Here is a 16,915-nt window from a genome sequence, read left to right as displayed (position 1 = left end):
ATCATACAGGAAATACTTTTTTGGCTTCTTTCTCTGAGCATAACAATTTTGAGAGTTATTCACTTAGTTGTGTGTGTCACTAGTCTGTTCCTTTTTTTCCTGCTGAGATATAGACCATTGTATCAATAGATCTATTTTGTTGATCCACTCACCTGTTGATGGACATTTTGGCTGTTTCCTTTTGGCGGTTATGATGAATACAGTTGCTATAAACATTCACATACAAGTCTTTATGTGAGTTTATTTTCATTAATCTTGGGTAATATCTGGGAATGAAATGGCTGGGTCATATGGTAAGTCTATAACTTTTCAAAAGACTGCCAAACCATTTTCCAAAGTTATTTACCACTGAATTCCCAGCAGCAGTGCAGGAGATGCCAGTTGCTTCACACCCATAACCTTAGGAAAAGATCAGTTGTTCTAGAGCCATGGTAACAAGTAGCCACCTGTGGTAAGTAAACTGGCTACTGACAGCTGGCTTCTATGATCTGTCTCTCCCAGTGTTCATGCCCTGTGTAATCCTCCTCTCTTACTTGTGGGCAGGACATGTGACCTCCAAACATTCATATATGCATAGGTGATGGGAGATATGTAATTACATGTATGAGATTATGTGATTGCATTACATAAGATTGTAGGGTTCATCTTGCTGGAGTCTCTCCCTCTTGAGCTGTGAGGAAGCAAGCGGCCATTGGAGAACTCCATGCAGCAAAGAACTGTAAGTACCATCTAGTGCCTAAGGGCTGAGCTCCAGCTGACAGTCAGCAAAAAAGGAGGCTCTCAGTCAAACAACCCAAAGGAACTGAATAGTACTAACAACCAGGCAGGTAGAGAAGCAGATCCTTCCCCTGTCAAGCCTCTAGATGAGAACCTGGCCACAACCTTGACTGCAGCATTCTAAGACCCTGCATGGCCCAGAAAAGCTGTCCTTGGATTACTGACCCACAGACATGATAAGGTAATAAACATGTGTTGCTTTAAGCCACTATGTGTGCGGTAATATTGTTATGCAGCAATAGAAAACTAATAGAAAATCATCAGAACTTGTCTGAAATATGTTCAGTCAATGACAGCTTACCTCAGGGGATCCTTTTTGCAAACCAGGATATCAGAATCTGTCCATTGTCCTATGTTCAAGTTCACTGAGTCTTTTGTCTGCTTAAATCTCCTTTGAATCTCTCTAATGAATTTTTAATTTCAATTATACTTTTTAGCTCCAGAATTTCTTTTTGGTTCTTTCTAAGTTTTCTGTCTCATTATTGATATTTCCATTTTGTCCACACATTGTTTTCTTGACTTTTTCCATATCTCCCTTTAGTCCTTTGGGCATCCTTAAGGCAGTTACTTTGAAGTCTTTGTCTAGTATATCAGACCTTAGGTCTTTCTCAGGGACAGTTTCTATTGATTTATTTTATTCCTTTGAGTGCACCATACTTTGCTGTTCCTTAGTATGCCTTGTGATTTTTTTTTAGTGAACACTGGACTTTTGAGTTTAATAATGTGATAACTCTGGAAATCAGAGTGCAAAGTGAAAGAAGGCAGTCATAAAAGACCAGATAGTGTATGATCCTACTTATACAAAATGTCCAGAATAGGCAAAACCAGGGAGACAGAAAGAATGTAGATCAGTGGTTGCCTAGGGCTGGGCTGGGGGTTGGTGGAAAATAGGAAGTGACTGTAGTGGGTGTGGGGTTTCTTTTTGGAGGGGTGATGAAAAGATTTTAAAATTGGATTCTGTGATAGTTACTTGAAGTCCTGAAACTGTACATTTTATGTGTGCAAACTTTATGTAATTTTTAACTCAATAAAGCTGTTTAAAAAACAAACAAAAAAATAGTCATTCATCAGACCTTGACTGGGTATTTCCTTTTTGCCTACAGTGAAAAGTGAAAGTTGCTCAGTCATGTCCAACTCTTTATGACCCCATGGACTGTTCAGTCCATGGAATTCTCCAGGCCAGAATACCAGAGTGGGCAGCCTTTCCCTTCTCCAGGGGATCTTCCCAACCCAGGGATTGAACCCAGGTCTCCCACACTGCAGGTGGATTCTTTGCCACCTGAGCCACAAGGGAATCCCTAACTGTAATGGATATAATGAAGGCCTAGAAACACATAGAAGATACCACCCCTGACTCTGGCTAAGAACTCTGTCTCATGAAGGCCGGATCTTCATTATCTATTGCTGCCTAACAATCACCCCCAAATTTAGTGGCTTAAAACCACCACCACTTTATTGATTGTGATGCTATAGTTCAGAAATTCATCATGGGTAGTGGTCTCTGCTCCAGTGAAGTTTGCTGGGCTCACTCAAGGGGCTGCATTCACCTGGTGGCTGGAAGGTAGGAGGTGGCCTCACTCACATGTCTGTGGCCTTTGTCCTGGCTGTTACTCGGGGTGCCACGGTTCTCCTCCTTGGGGTCTTTCTCTCCACATGGCCTTCTCTCTAGCAGGATAGGCTGAACTTCTTTACATGGTACCTGGTTTCCCAGACGGAGGAAGCTATTGGGCTTCTTAGGTCCAGAACTGGCACAGTGGTAACTTCTGAGGATACTGTTGATCGAGTCACACGGCAGCTCAGGTTCAGGTAGAGAGGAAACAGACTCTTCCTCTCGATGGGAGGAGTAGTCCCGTGTCTGCAGGTTTAGGAGGAGTTGGTGGTACCGTCTTTGCAGAATATCTACCACAGGAGTCTGGGCAGTCGCTTGACTCAATGTAAAATCAAAACAACTGAATTATACTGAACTTCAGATTGAATGCGAGCTATCTAGGGCATCCACTTCTCCCGTTTTGGAATGCACACTCCATGCGGGATTTTTATCTGTTTGGCTCATTATTTTATTCCCAGCTGGACAGCACTGCCTGGCTTTGATAGAGGCTTAGGAGTATTTGTCTTAGGAAGGACTGCTTGGTGTGATGGTAACAGAAGAAGGATTGGTGTGGAGCCACTCCAATAGAGAAGCTGCAGTGAGTCTGGGGAAAGAGTGTCTCAGAGGTGGGGAGACAACGTTTATTCACTATTCTACAACATGAATTGAGGCCGCCTACGCCAAATGTGAGGGGGAAGGAAGAGGCATCCCTTGAGGAAGGGGATTCCAACATCTCAGTGCATGACATGTGCTAAGTCACAGTCAAGAACTGGGTCCTCTTGGGATAATGGAGGCTTCAGGATGGACGCTTAGATGGGACTGAGCAAGACAAATATGGCAGAAGTGTGACTGAAACAGAGCTGAAGACAACACTAAAAAATGATGGGTATGGGGTATGAACGTGACTGAGAAAGTCCAGAGGCTTGAAAATAGTCACCTGCAAAATGTATTTATCAGATAAATGATAAGGATCTTCACTCTAAGTCCTTAAAACATGTAAGCTATGTGATGAAAATTAGATTTGAGTCAGGTTATGATTATTTGGTGCAAAAATTTTTGCATTAGTTACAAGAAGAGTGTCAAGGAAGCCCATTCATGTTTAGGATTGGTGAGTTAATTGATGGTGATTATTTACCTTAATGTAGTTTTATAACACTTTAGAAGTTTGCAAAGATCATTGCTAAATACTTGTGCCTTGGTGAAAAACAAAAATAAAAGATTACTAGTATCTGGTAGTATCTTCTTTCTCTTCCTCCTTCTGCCCAGGGAAATGATCTCAACTCTTGTTCACGGTGAGTGAACCAGGAGAGGAGGGGGATAAAGGAGTGAGATGAGTGATTTCCTCTAGGAAAACAAAGGCTGACAGAGACAGCACGAGGCAGGTTAGTTGGGGTAGAACTGGGGGAAGAAATCCATGGTTCTATCCCAGACAGGTAGGTCCTCATGGGGTGGTGATAGAGAAAGGGCATTTCTATGTACTGGTGTCCTGAGTTGTTATAAGAATCCTCCTCGAAGAAAGTGCTAGGGTTGTTTGTTTGTGGGTTTGTTATTGAAGTTTTGTTTGTTTTGCAGGGACAAGTGTTGACCGTGTTATTTACTGCTATGCTGAAACTGGCATCAAGATGGCCCAGTCTGTTAGGAACATTAGCTTCTTTGGTTCAATACTGGTTCAACTTCCAAGACTTATATGCAATGTTTGGTGCCACTATTATCATTTTCCCTACATTAGAGGACACTGAGGCTCCAGACTGCAAGGAGATCCAACCAGTCCATTCTAAAGGAGATCAGTCCTGGGTGTTCTTTGGAAGGACTGATGCTAAAGCTGAAACTCCAGTACTTTGGCCACCTCATGCGAAGAGTTGACTCATTGGAAAAGACTCTGATGCTGGGAGGGATTGGGGGCAGGAGGAGAAGGGGACGACAGAGGATGAGATGGCTGGATGGCATCACTGACTCAATGGACGTGAGTCTGAGTGAACTCCGGGAGTTGGTGATGGACAGGGAGGCCTGGCGTGCTGCAGTTCATGGGGTCGCAAAGAGTCGGACACGACTGAGCGACTGAACTGACTGACTGAAGCTCCAGAGGGACTAAGACCAGAGGAGTCAGAGATGAGAGTGCATGAGCTTCTCTGTGAGGCCTCAGTGTGAAGGCCTGAACTATGGCTACAGACCATTCTGGAGGCATGTTGTTAGGAACCCACTGTGTGTACTAGATTCCTTGATTTGGAAAATTGGAAAGGGTTGTACAGATTGGCCCCCAAATTCTCACTGTGGTCAGTGGTATTAATACTTTTGGATGGAAACCTGTGGATGTTCAAAAGCACAAACAAAAGTTAATGACACACATTCTATGAAAGTGCTTCTGTTCACTCACAAAGGACACCTCTAGGTCTGCAGTTCTTCAACAAGTTTTGTTTACATGTTCTGAGAATTCTATCCAAATTGTGGTGCTTTTCCCAGAAGAATGTGCATATGCACACAGGCAATGTGACATACAATTGTAAGGAGGATCTAGGTTTTGCAACCAACTGAGAACATACAGTACATTCAGCTCATTCTTTGCTGACCTCACCAAGGTTGCTTGAATAGAGTGAAATTATCTTCCATCATAAAATTCTTTGCATCTTTCAGGCAGTTTTAAGCTTAACCCAAAAACAGCATGAAGGAAAGTAATCATTCCATCTATAGTTAGCGACAAGATTCTTGAATTCAGCATGGAAACCATGATGGTGCTTTGATCAATGAGATTGTTCTCCAGGGAGGGAGGCTTTAATGACATGTGACTAACTTCTCCTCAGTAGCTCCAGGAGCCGCCTGTGAATGAGTCCTTTCAAAGGAGGTTCAAAGATACGTGACGGGCCCAATTTTAATTCTGAACATTGAGTTTTATTAGGTAAACAGGAGTACTTTTCAAGTCCTCTCCCCTGAGTCATTTCTGTGTAGATAAGGAAACCACTATCAGTGAAGCCCTGGCAACATGTTTGGGATGAGCAGGGGAGAAACTTCCATTATCTTGTGGTCATCTTGAACAGATCCTGAAGAAAACTACTCCCGTCAGTCCATAACTTTTGTCTTACCTAAAAACTTAGCTGTGGTCTTTTTTCTTCTATTTTTTTCCTGAGGATACATTAGCAAAAAAAAAAAATTTTTTTTTAATTGAGGTTTGTCTGTTATGCCAGAGAAGAAAAAATATTTGTTTTATGTGAGTTCTTATTTGAAGTGAGTCATGGCTAACTACACAAAGAAGATGAAACACTAGAGATACTTTGGTTTTTTGTTTGTTTTTTTTTTTAATGTCCTCTTCATTCATTTGTTAAACTCCAGGAAACCTGGTTCTTTGAAGGTAATTAGTGATGGTAGGAACAGTGTCATTTATAATAACAGTCATCATAGCCTCTTATATTTCAAGTCCATTGGGCTTTCAGGTGGACAGGGCACAAGATCAGTAAAGGAGGTGAGGCACGAACAAGCCAAATTCCCAATCTTGAACTTCTCACCGACCCTTCATACTGAGTTTTATAATGTAGAGAAGCAATCTTTAGTGTAATCTTGAGCCCCTCCCCCTTTTTTATTTGTGAGGTGTGAGGGAGGTGTCTTAGTCCCCTCCTTAATGGGCAGTACTTTGAATGGTTGTTGAGGATGTGGAACTTTAAAAATCACTGAAATGTACCTTCTCATTGTTTTTATTATGTCCTAAAACCAAATGGAGAATTTGCATTATTGTTGGAGAATAAGAGATCTCTCTCTTTTCAAGACTGAGCTTCGTCAGAAGGGAAGAAACTATCCTCTGCCCTTCCAGGTTCTTCTGGCTTGTCTAAGAATTAAATGAGACAGATTACCAGTAGAAAATCAAATTTAACTTCATATATATAGGAATGCACACACATAAGAGGTCAGAGACTCCGCATATGTGAGACAGAAAGGTAAAAGGAGGTACTTATGCCATCCTGAGCTAAGGAATGAGGTATGGGGTCTAGGTCTTCCAAGGACAGGAGGGTCATTCTCAGGAGATTAAGAAGAGCAGATATTTAATAAGTAGGTGTTTGTTCTGTCATAAAGATGGGGCCACTAAGATAAATTTTATCTCTGGTAAATACTTTTTCTAGGAAAAATCTCCAATTTAAAATCTTCTAAGTAGTTAAGACAGGAGCAGTGGATTTCTCCTGAACCCATAGGATCTGAATTGAGTTTAGTTCAAAATAAGTCTTGTGTAAGAGTACCCCATTCACGTATGACCTAAATCAAATCCCTTATGATTATACAGTGGAAGTGAGAAATAGATTTAAGGGACTAGATCTGATAGATACAGTGCCTGATGAACTATGGACAGGGGTTTGTGACATTGTACAGGAGATAGGGATCAAGACCATCCCCATGTAAAAGAAATGCGAAAAAGCAAAATGGCTGTCTGGGGAGGCCTTACAAACAGCTGTGAAAAGAAGAGAAGCAAAAAGCAAAGGAGAAAAGGAAAGATATAAGCATCTGAATCCAGAGTTCCAAAGAAAAGCAAGGAGAGATAAGAAAGCCTTCCTTAGCAATCAGTGCAAAGAAATAGAGGAAAACAACAGAATGGGAAAGACTAGACATCTCTTCAAGAAAATGAGAGATACCAAGGGAACATTTCATGCAAAGATGGGCTCGATAAAGGACAGAAATGGTATGGACCTAACAGAAGCAGAAGATATTAAGAAGAGGTGGCAAGAATACATAGAAGAACTTTACAAAAAAGATCTTCACGACCCAGATAATCACGATGGTATGATCACTCACCTAGAGCCAGACATCCTGGAATGTGAAGTCAAGTGGGCCTTAGAAAGCATCACAACGAACAAAGCTAGTGGAGGTGATGGAATCCCAGTTGAGCTATTCCAAATCCTGAAAGATGATGCTGTGAAAGTGCTGCACTCAATATGCCAGCACATTTGGAAAACTCAGCAGTGGCCACAGGACTGGAAAAGGTCAGTTTTCATTCCAATCCCAAAGAAAGGCAATGCCAAAGAATGCTCAAACTACTGCACAATTGCACTCATCTCACATGCTAGTAAAGTAATGCTCAAAATTCTCCATGCCAGGCTTCAGCAATACGTGAACCGTGAACTTCCAGATGTTTAAGCTGGTTTTAGAAAAGGCAGAGGAACCAGAGATCAAATTGCCAACATCCGCTGGATCATCGAAAAAGCAAGAGAGTTCCAGAAAAACATCTACTTGTGCTTTATTGACTATGCCAAAGCCTTTGACTGTATGGATCACAATAAACTGTGGAAAATTCTGAAAGAGATGGGAATACCAGACCACTTGACCTGCCTCTTGAGAAACCTATATGCAGGTCAGGAAGCAACAGTTAGAACTGAACATGAAACAACAGACTGGTTTCAAATAGGAAAAGGAGTTCGTCAAGACCGTATATTGTCACCCTGCTTATTTAACTTCTATGCAGAGTACATCATGAGAAACGCTGGGCTGGAAGAAACACAAGCTGGAATCAAGATTTCCTGGAGAAATATCAATAACCTCAGATGTGCAGATGACACCACCCTTATGGCAGAAAGTGAAGAGGAACTAAAAAGCCTCTTGGTGAAAGTGAAAGAGGGGAGTGAAAAAGTTGGCCTAAAGCTCAACATTCAGAAAACTAAGATCATGGTATCTGGTCCCATCACTTCATGGGAAATAGATGACTTTATTTTTGGGGGCTCCAAAATCACTGCAGATGGTGGCTGCAGCCATGAAATTAAAAGATGCTTACTCCTTGGAAGGAAAGTTATGACCAACCTAGATAGCATATTCAAAAGCAGAGACATTACTTTGCCAACAAAGGTCTGTCTAGACAAGGCTATGGTTTTTCCAGTGGTCATGTATGGATGTGAGAGTTGGACTGTGAAGAAGGCTGAGCGCTGAAGAATTGATGTTTTTGAACTGTGGTGTTGGAGAAGACTCTTGAGAGTCCCTTGGACTACAAGGAGATCCAACCAGTCCATTCTGAAGGAGATCAGCCCTGGGTTTTCTTTGGAAGGACTGATGCTAAAGCTTAAACTCTAATACTTTGGCCACCTCACGCAAAGAGTTGACTCATTGGAAAAGACTCTGATGCTGGGAGGGATTGGGGGCAGGAGGAGAAGGGGACGACAGAGGATGAGATGGCTGGATGGCATCACTGACTTCATGGACTTGAGTTTGGGTGAATTCCAGGAGTTGGTGATGGACAAGGAGGCCTGGCGGGCTGGGATTCATGGGGTTGCAAAGAGCCGGACACAACTGAGCGACTGAACTGAACTGAAGAGTAGCCCATTTGGGGGATGCTTGTTCTGAACCCCTATAGACCAAATTTTTATGTTTTTCACTGTGGTCCTAGGATATTTCTAATTTTTCAGGAGTGGTCCCATTTTATCACTTTATCTCCCTTGTGAAATCGTAGCTAAAATGGGATAGAAATAATTAATGGAAGAAAGTAAGACACTGATTAAAATAGATATTTGTTTTTATTATTTCTTTTGGATTATTTCCACATTTCATATTTAAATTGTGGTAGATGATCTTAGAATTAAGCTCTGACAACTAATTATCTCCATTATGCTGATTTCCCACTTTTCATCATTGCTTAACTCTTAGAATTTTGATTATTTCTTAAATTTCATCATGTGTAATAAATCCATACTAACTTGCAATATTTGAGGAAGTAGAGAGAAGACTAAACTAACTAGCTTAAAATCTTAAATACAGTGTTTTTCAAAGACTGTTATATTTTCATTTGTGTGTATATGTATATATAAAAAACATAAATCACATATTACCTAGCATGATCCTTAAGGAATTTGCAATTTCCTTAGTCTTGGTTTTGCATGTAAATGGAAAATTTCTAAGTGCTTGAGGTTACTTTGAAAGAGTCCTTAATAGTTTAACCAGTAACCCTTAAAGCTTAGGTATACTCTTATTTAGTAAACCATTTTTATTTTTCTCATAGCTAGGTTGAGTCCATTTAGCTCAGCTATATGAAGTATTAAATTATTAAGTAGAGTGGAGCTGCTAGGGTATTTTTAGAGAAAAATCTACAGTGCTCTCCATATACATGTGCATTTGCATGACTATTACATCCACTACACACGCTGATGTATATGTGCACATGTACTACAGTCCCTGAGCACACCATATATTGTGGGCAATTGGAGGACATGATCTTTGGGTATAAACTAGACCAAGCTTTCTGAGGGCAGGAAGCATGGCCCTTGGCATTCTTCTTCTGTGTAAACATATCTGCCAAAGACTTAGCTTGGTGCCCATCTTAGTTGGGGGCAGCCTTTATGAGAAGCAGCTCCAGTTCCTTTCTGCCTTTCTGTCTGGGTGCTGGTGAATGGGAGGGGAGGCTGTGTTGCAGGAAGGCTGGGAGGTTGAGCTGTGCAGTGTGCCTTCTTATAGGTAGGAGTGTGACTTCTCACCTGTTCATGATTCTCTTGCTGCACACCATAAGCACAGTAGTTAAGAGCACAGGCTTTGGTGTCAGCCCTGGATTTGAACCTTGGCACTCTCATTTTCCAGCTGTGGTATCAATCTTGAACAGATCTAGTTAATCTCTCCAAGCTTCATTTTCCTGATCTAGAAAACAGAGATCATAATTACACCCTCACCAGGTATATATGTACTCTTGGAAGGAATTTTTACACTGGCAAACAGGTGATTCTTGCATTACTATTGAGTAGATCAGTTTATCATCTAACTTACACAATCAGCCTTTCTGAAAAAGCCCATTTTGACTAAAGGTACAACCAGTCCTCTGCAACCACCGGTTCCACAGCCACAGATTCAACCAACCTCATATAGATGACATTCCTGGGGAAAAAAATTCCAGGAAGTTCTAAAAACCAAAACTTAAACTTGCTGTAGGCCAGTGACTATTTACATATCATTTACATTGTATTGGGTATTATAAGTAATCTAGAGATAGTTTAAAGTACGCAAGAGGATGTGAGTAAACTCTATGCAAATACTATGCCAATTTATGTAAGGGACTTGAGCATCTGTGAATTTTCGTATCCATGGGGGTCCTGGAACCGACACCCCATGGATACTGATAGACCACTGTTTGGGGGGATTTTTGTTTTAATTTTGAAATGGTAGATTTTTTGCAAGTTAATTAAAATGTAAAGGTTTTCATAAACTAAGACTTTTCAACAGTCAGATGATAAATGTATAACTGATACCTACGGATGAAATGGGCTTTGCAGGTTGTTCAGTTGGTAAAGAATCTGCCTGCAGTGTCAGAGACCCAGGTTTGATCTCTGGGTTGGGAAGATCCCCTAGAGAAGGAAATGGTAATCCACTCCAATATTCTTGCCTGGAAAATCCCATGAACAGATACTATCCATGGGGTAGCAAAGAGTTGGACATGCCTATGCGGCTAACAAGGGTGAAAAGGAAAATGTACCGCCAGACCAGACTGTGACTAGGGTTGTTAAGTCAGCATCGTTCCTGACAGTGCAGGGTCAAGTTCCCAAAAGGAATTTGATTGGCTTAACTCAGCCTGAGAATAGATTCCCCGTTGGCCATATCCTCCTATTTCAGTCAGGATCACAAGACACAATGCATAAACTGGGGGAAGTCAGATGAGTATGGGAGGCAATGACAGATGTCTCTAAGCTCTGTGAGGGCCAAAGGCAGTAAGGATTTGCTAAACTTTGAACATTGGTAGAAAAATGACCATAAAAAAAAAAATTGAGTATTGATGATAGATAAAACCTTGAAAGTGTGAGATCATTCAGGCAGAATGCAGATGGAGAAGGGCCAAAGACAGCTGACTAGGGAAACCTGACATCCATGAGAAGACACGGGGAACTAGAAGAGAAACCAAAGAATTACCAGGAATGCAGAGCTATGTGATGTTTCATATTAGAAGGTGTAAAGAAGATGAAAATAACTGATAATGCTAATTGAGAGTCTTTACAAGAGAATGTCTGAAAGCAGCTACATGTAAAGGTAGCTGCTTTCACATGTTGGGCTTCCCCAGCGGCTCAGTGGTAAAGAATCCACCTGCAACACAGGAGCCATAGAAGATGCTAATTGCATCCCTGGGGCAGGGAGATCTGGAGCAGGGCATGGCAATCCACTCCTGTATTCTTGCCTGGAGAATCCTATGAACACAGGAGCCTGTGAGCTACAATCCTTAGGGTCGCAGAGTCAGACACCACTGAAGTGATTTAGCATGCACAGAACATTTTCTAACACTATATTAAAAAAACTCAAAATGGATTGGAGACCTAATTGTAAAACTGGAAACCATACAACTCCTAGAAGAAAACATAGGCAGAACATTCTTTGACATAAATTGAAGCAATTATTTTTTTGATCTGTCGCCTAAGGAAAAGCAAATAAAGGCAAAAATAAACAAATGAGACCTAATTAAACTTAAAAGCTTTTACACAGCAAAAGAAACCACCAACAAAACAGAAAGACAACCTACTGAATGGGAGAAGATATTTGCAAAACAATATGACAGATAAGGTATTAATATCTTCAATATATAAACAGCTCATACAACTGAACATAAAAAAACCACAAACAACTCGATTAAAAAATGGGCAAAAGACCTGAATAGACCTTTTTTCCAAAGAAGACATATGGCCAACAGGCACTTGAAAAGATGCTCACATTGTTAACCATCAGAGAACTGTAAATTAAAACCACAATGTGATGCCATCCATAATAGCTGTTCTCAAAAAGATCGCAAATAACGAATGCTGGTGAGGCTGTGGATAAAAGTGAACTCCCGTGCCCTGTTGGTGGGAAAGTAAATTGGTGCAGCCACTGTGAAAAACAGTACATATGGAAGTTTCTCTCAAAAACTAAAAGTAGAAATACCATGTAAACAAGCAATTCTACTTCTGGGAATATATCTGAAAAAAAAAGGAAAACACTAATTCAAAAAGATACCTGCGGGGATGTCGCTGGTTCTCCAGTGGTTAGGTCTCAGTGCTTTCACTGGGGACGGCAGGGTTCAGTTCATGGTCAGGGAACTGAGGTGCTATGAGCCGCAAGAGTGCAGTCAAAAAGAAAAAGATACACCCCAGTGTTCACTGCAGCATTGTTTACAAATAATCCAGATACGGAAGCAACTTACATGTCCATCAATGGAGGAATGGATAAAGAAGATGTGGGATATAGATATATACACATATATACGCACAAACACAATGGTATTTGATTCAGCTACAAATAGGAATGAAATTTTGCCATTTGCAACAATATGGATTGACTTGGATGGTATTACAGTAAATGAAATAAGCAGAGAAAGATAAATACTGTATGATATCACTTATATGTGGAATCTAAAAAATAAAACAAACTAGTGAACATAACAAAAAAGAAACAGATTCACAGGTATAGAGAACATGCTAGTGGTTACCACTGGGAGCGAAAAGAGGGGAGGGGCAAGATGGGGTAAGGGATTGAGAAGTGCAAACTACTCTGTATTAAAAGAGCTACAAGGATACACTGTATAGCACAGGGAATTTAGCTAATATTTCATCATTGTAAATGAAATACAGCCTTTAGAATTTTTGAACCATGTTATACACCTGAAACTATTATATCAACTATATCTCAATAATTAATAGATAGATGGATAGAAGGTCTGAAAAACATCCTATGGATCTACCAGTGTAGTGGGTCAGAGGCCAAACTACAAGTGTACAATGATTGGGGAATAAGATAGAAACACAAATGTTCATCATATTATTCTACCAATAAGCCTGATTGCAAGTTGGAGGAGAGAGATTAAAGGAGAATTAGAGGGGAACATAGCATCAGTGGAGGATATTAAAACTTTGTTTGAGATAAAAGTCTTAAGCGTATTTGTCAACTGAGGAGAAAAGGCCAACCAAGAGGGTGAGTGGAAGATGCAGGAGGAAAATGATGAATGAAACAAGAATCTCTGGGAGGTCTGAGGGAAGAGGGTGGTAGGTGGAGGCATCAATTTTTTCAAAAAATATATTAACACAGTCAGTTAATACAGTTTCTATTTCTATTCTTCTTTTTCTTCTTGCTTTAATGTTTAACTCAACTTTGAAATAGTAATGCATTTACACGGTTCAGTGTTGCTGGTTTTGGCTACACCGCATGCAGAATCCTAGTTCCCCCAACCAGGGATGGAACCACGTCCCCTGCAGTGGAAGTCAGAGTCTTAACCACTGGACCACCAGGTAAATACCCCCAAAGTTTTAAAAGGCATAAAAGGGTAGGCACTGAAAACTCTTCTTCCCGCCACCACCATACCCCCAGCTTTTGTGTGTTCTTAATTCTTCTTCCCACTGACAACCAAATTCATGAGCTTTTTGAGTGTTCTTCCAGAGACACCTTATATACTAGCAAAAAAGTACATATATTCTTCTTCTTTTTCACATAATTGGGGGAATTCAATACACATCATTCTTGTTTTTTTAAGCCTAACAACATATTTGGGAGATATTTCCATAATAAGTATATAAAGTGTTTCCTCTTTTTCCTGACTGCATTTTATTTCAGTTTCCTGTTGATGGAGGCTGTACATTGTTCATTTTATACATTGAACCATGAGCCATCTGCAGTATAAATTCCTAGAGTTGGAATAATTGGTTCAAAATGTATGTACACAAACAATTTAGATCTATATGATGGTGTGATCACTCACCTAGAGCCAGACTTTAGGTGGAGTCTTCAGACTCCAATCCTGGAGTGTGAAGTGAAGTGGGCCTTAGGGAGCATTACTATGAACAAAGCTAGTGGAGGTGATGGAATTCCACCTGAGCTATTCCAAATTCTAAAAGCTGATTCTGTTAAAAGTGCTACACTCTAAACACCAGCAAATTTGGAAAACTCAGCAGTGGCCACAGGACTGGAAAAGGTCAGTTTTCATTCCAGTCCCGAAGAAGAGCAGTGCCAGGGAATGTTCAAACTACCACACAATTGTGCTCATTTCACATGCTAGCAAGGTAATGCTCAAAATCCTTCAAGCTGGGCTTTACTAGTACATGAACTGAGAACTTCCAGATATACAAGCTGGATTTAGAAAAGGCAGAGGAACCAGAGATCAAAATGCCAACATCTACTGCATCATAGAAAAAGCAAGGGCATTCCAGGAAAACGTCTACTTCTGATTCATTGACTACGCTAAAGCCTTTGACTGTGTTGTCATTGTGTAGTCACTCAGTCATATCTCTTTGCGACCCCCATGGACTGCAGCACACCAGTCTTCCCTGTCCTTCACCATCTCCTAGAGCTTGCTCAAACTCATGTCCATTGAGTCAGTGATGCCATCCAACCGTCTCATCCTCTGTCTTCCTCTTCTCCTCCTGCCTTCAGTCTTTCCCAGCTTCAGGGTCTTTTATAATGAGTCGGCTCTTCACATCAGGTGGCCAAAATATTGGAGCTTCAGCTTCAGCATCAGTCCTTCCAATGAATATTCAGGGTTGATTTCCTTTAGGATTGACTGGTTTGATCTCCTTGCAGTCCAAGGGACTCTCAAGAGTCTTCTCCAGCACCACAGTTCAAAAGCATCAATTTTCTGGCTCTCAGCCTTCTTTATGGTCCAACTCTCACATCCACACATGACTCCTGGAAAAACCATAGCTTGTGGATCACAACAAACTGTGGAGAATTCTGGAAGAGATGGGAATACCAGACCACCTTACCTGGCTCCTGACAAACCTGTATGCAGGTCAAGAAGCAACAGTTATAAATGGACACAGAACATAGAATGGACTGGTTCAAAATTGGGAAAGGAATATGTCAAGGCTGTATATTGTCACCGTGCTTATTTAACTTATATGCAGAGTATATCATGCAAAATGCCTTCCTGGAGCACAAGCTGGAATCAAGATTGCTGGGAGAAATATAATATCAACCACCTCAGATATGCAAATGACACCACCCAAATGGCAGAAAGTGAAGAGGAACTAAAGAGTCCCTTGACGAAGGTGAAAGAGGAGAGTGAAAAAGCTGGCTTAAAGCTCAACATTCAAAAAACGAAGATCATGACATCTGGTGCCATCCCTTCACAGCAAATAGATGAGGAAGAAACGGAAACAGTACAGACTATTTTCTTGGGCTCCAAAATCACTGTTGATGGTGATTGCAGCCGTGAAATTAAAAGACAATTGCTTCTTGGAAGAAAAGCTATGACAAATCAAGATAGCATATTAAAAAAAGCAAAGACATCACTTTGCCTACAAAGGTATGTATAGTCAAAGTTATGTTTTTTCCAGTAGTCATGTATAGATGTGAGAGCTAGAGCATAAAGAAGGCTGAGTGCCAGAAAACTGATGCTTTCAAATTGTGGTGCTGAAGAAGACTCTTGAGAGTCCCTTGGACTGCAAGGAGATCAAACCAGTCAAACCTAAAGGAAATCAATCCTGAATATTCATTGGAAGGATTGATGCTGAAGCTGAAGCTCCAATACTTTGGGCACCTGATGGGAAGAGCCAACTCATTGGAAAAGACCCTGGTCCTAGGAAAGACTGAAGGCAGTTGGAGAAGGGGAAGACAGGATGAAAACTCTGGGAGATAGTGAAGGACAGGGAAGCCTGGCATGCTCTAGTCCATCGGGTTGCAAAGAGTTGGACATGACTGAGCAACTGTAAAACAAACAAGCCGAAAAATATCATAAGAAGCAAAATAGCACTGCAGTTGAAGACTAAGAGTTCTAGACTGCTTAAATTCCAGCTTCACTGCTGACTAGTCATTTGCCCTCAAGCAAGTCCTTATGTCTGTCTCAACTGTAAAATGGAGATGCTGATAATAATAGCACCATTTTAGTTCAGTTCAGTTGATCAGTCGTGTCTGATTCTTTGCAACCCCGTGGATTGCTGCATGCCAGGCTTCCCTGTCCATCACCAACTCCCAGAACTTGCTCAAACTCATTTCCATTGAATCGGTAATGCCATCCATCCATCTCATCCTCTGTTGTCCCCTTCTCATCCTGCCTTCAATCTTTCCCAGCTTCAGAGTCTTTTCCAATGAGTCAGCTGGAGATATTGAAAATAACAGAACCATTTTAGTTCAGCTCAGTTGATCAGTCGTGTCCAACTCTTTGCGACCCCACGAATCACAGGACACCAGGCCTCCCTGTCCATCGCCAACTCCCGCAGTCCACCCAAACCCATGTTCATTGTGTCAGTGATGCCATCTAACCATCTCATCCTCTGTCGTCCCCTTCTCCTCCTGCCCTCAATCTTTCCCAGCATCAGGGTCTTTTCCAATGAGTCAGCTCTTCACATCAGGTGGCCAAAGTATTGGAGTTTCAGCTTTAGCATCAGTCCTTCCATGAACACCAAGGACTGATCTCCTTTAGAATGGACTGGTTGGATCTCCTTGCAGTCCAAGGGACTCTCAAGGGTCTTCTCTAACATGACAGTTCAAAAGCATCAATTCTTCTGTGCTCAGCTTTCTTTATAGTCCATTTAATAGCACCATTTAATAAGGATTAAATGAGACAGCACATATTATACACAGCAAATGCTCAATAAAGTTATTATCATTTTGCCAACATGTTAGAGAGATTGATTAGAAACAGAAGTAGCAATTATTTAA

The sequence above is a fragment of the Bos grunniens genome, chromosome 26, assembly GCF_055505025.1.
Source record: "Bos grunniens cultivar Pamir isolate PY7600 chromosome 26, Bosgru_T2T1.0, whole genome shotgun sequence".
Lineage (NCBI taxonomy): Eukaryota > Metazoa > Chordata > Mammalia > Artiodactyla > Bovidae > Bos > Bos grunniens.
Note: the sequence above shows the minus strand (reverse complement) of the source record.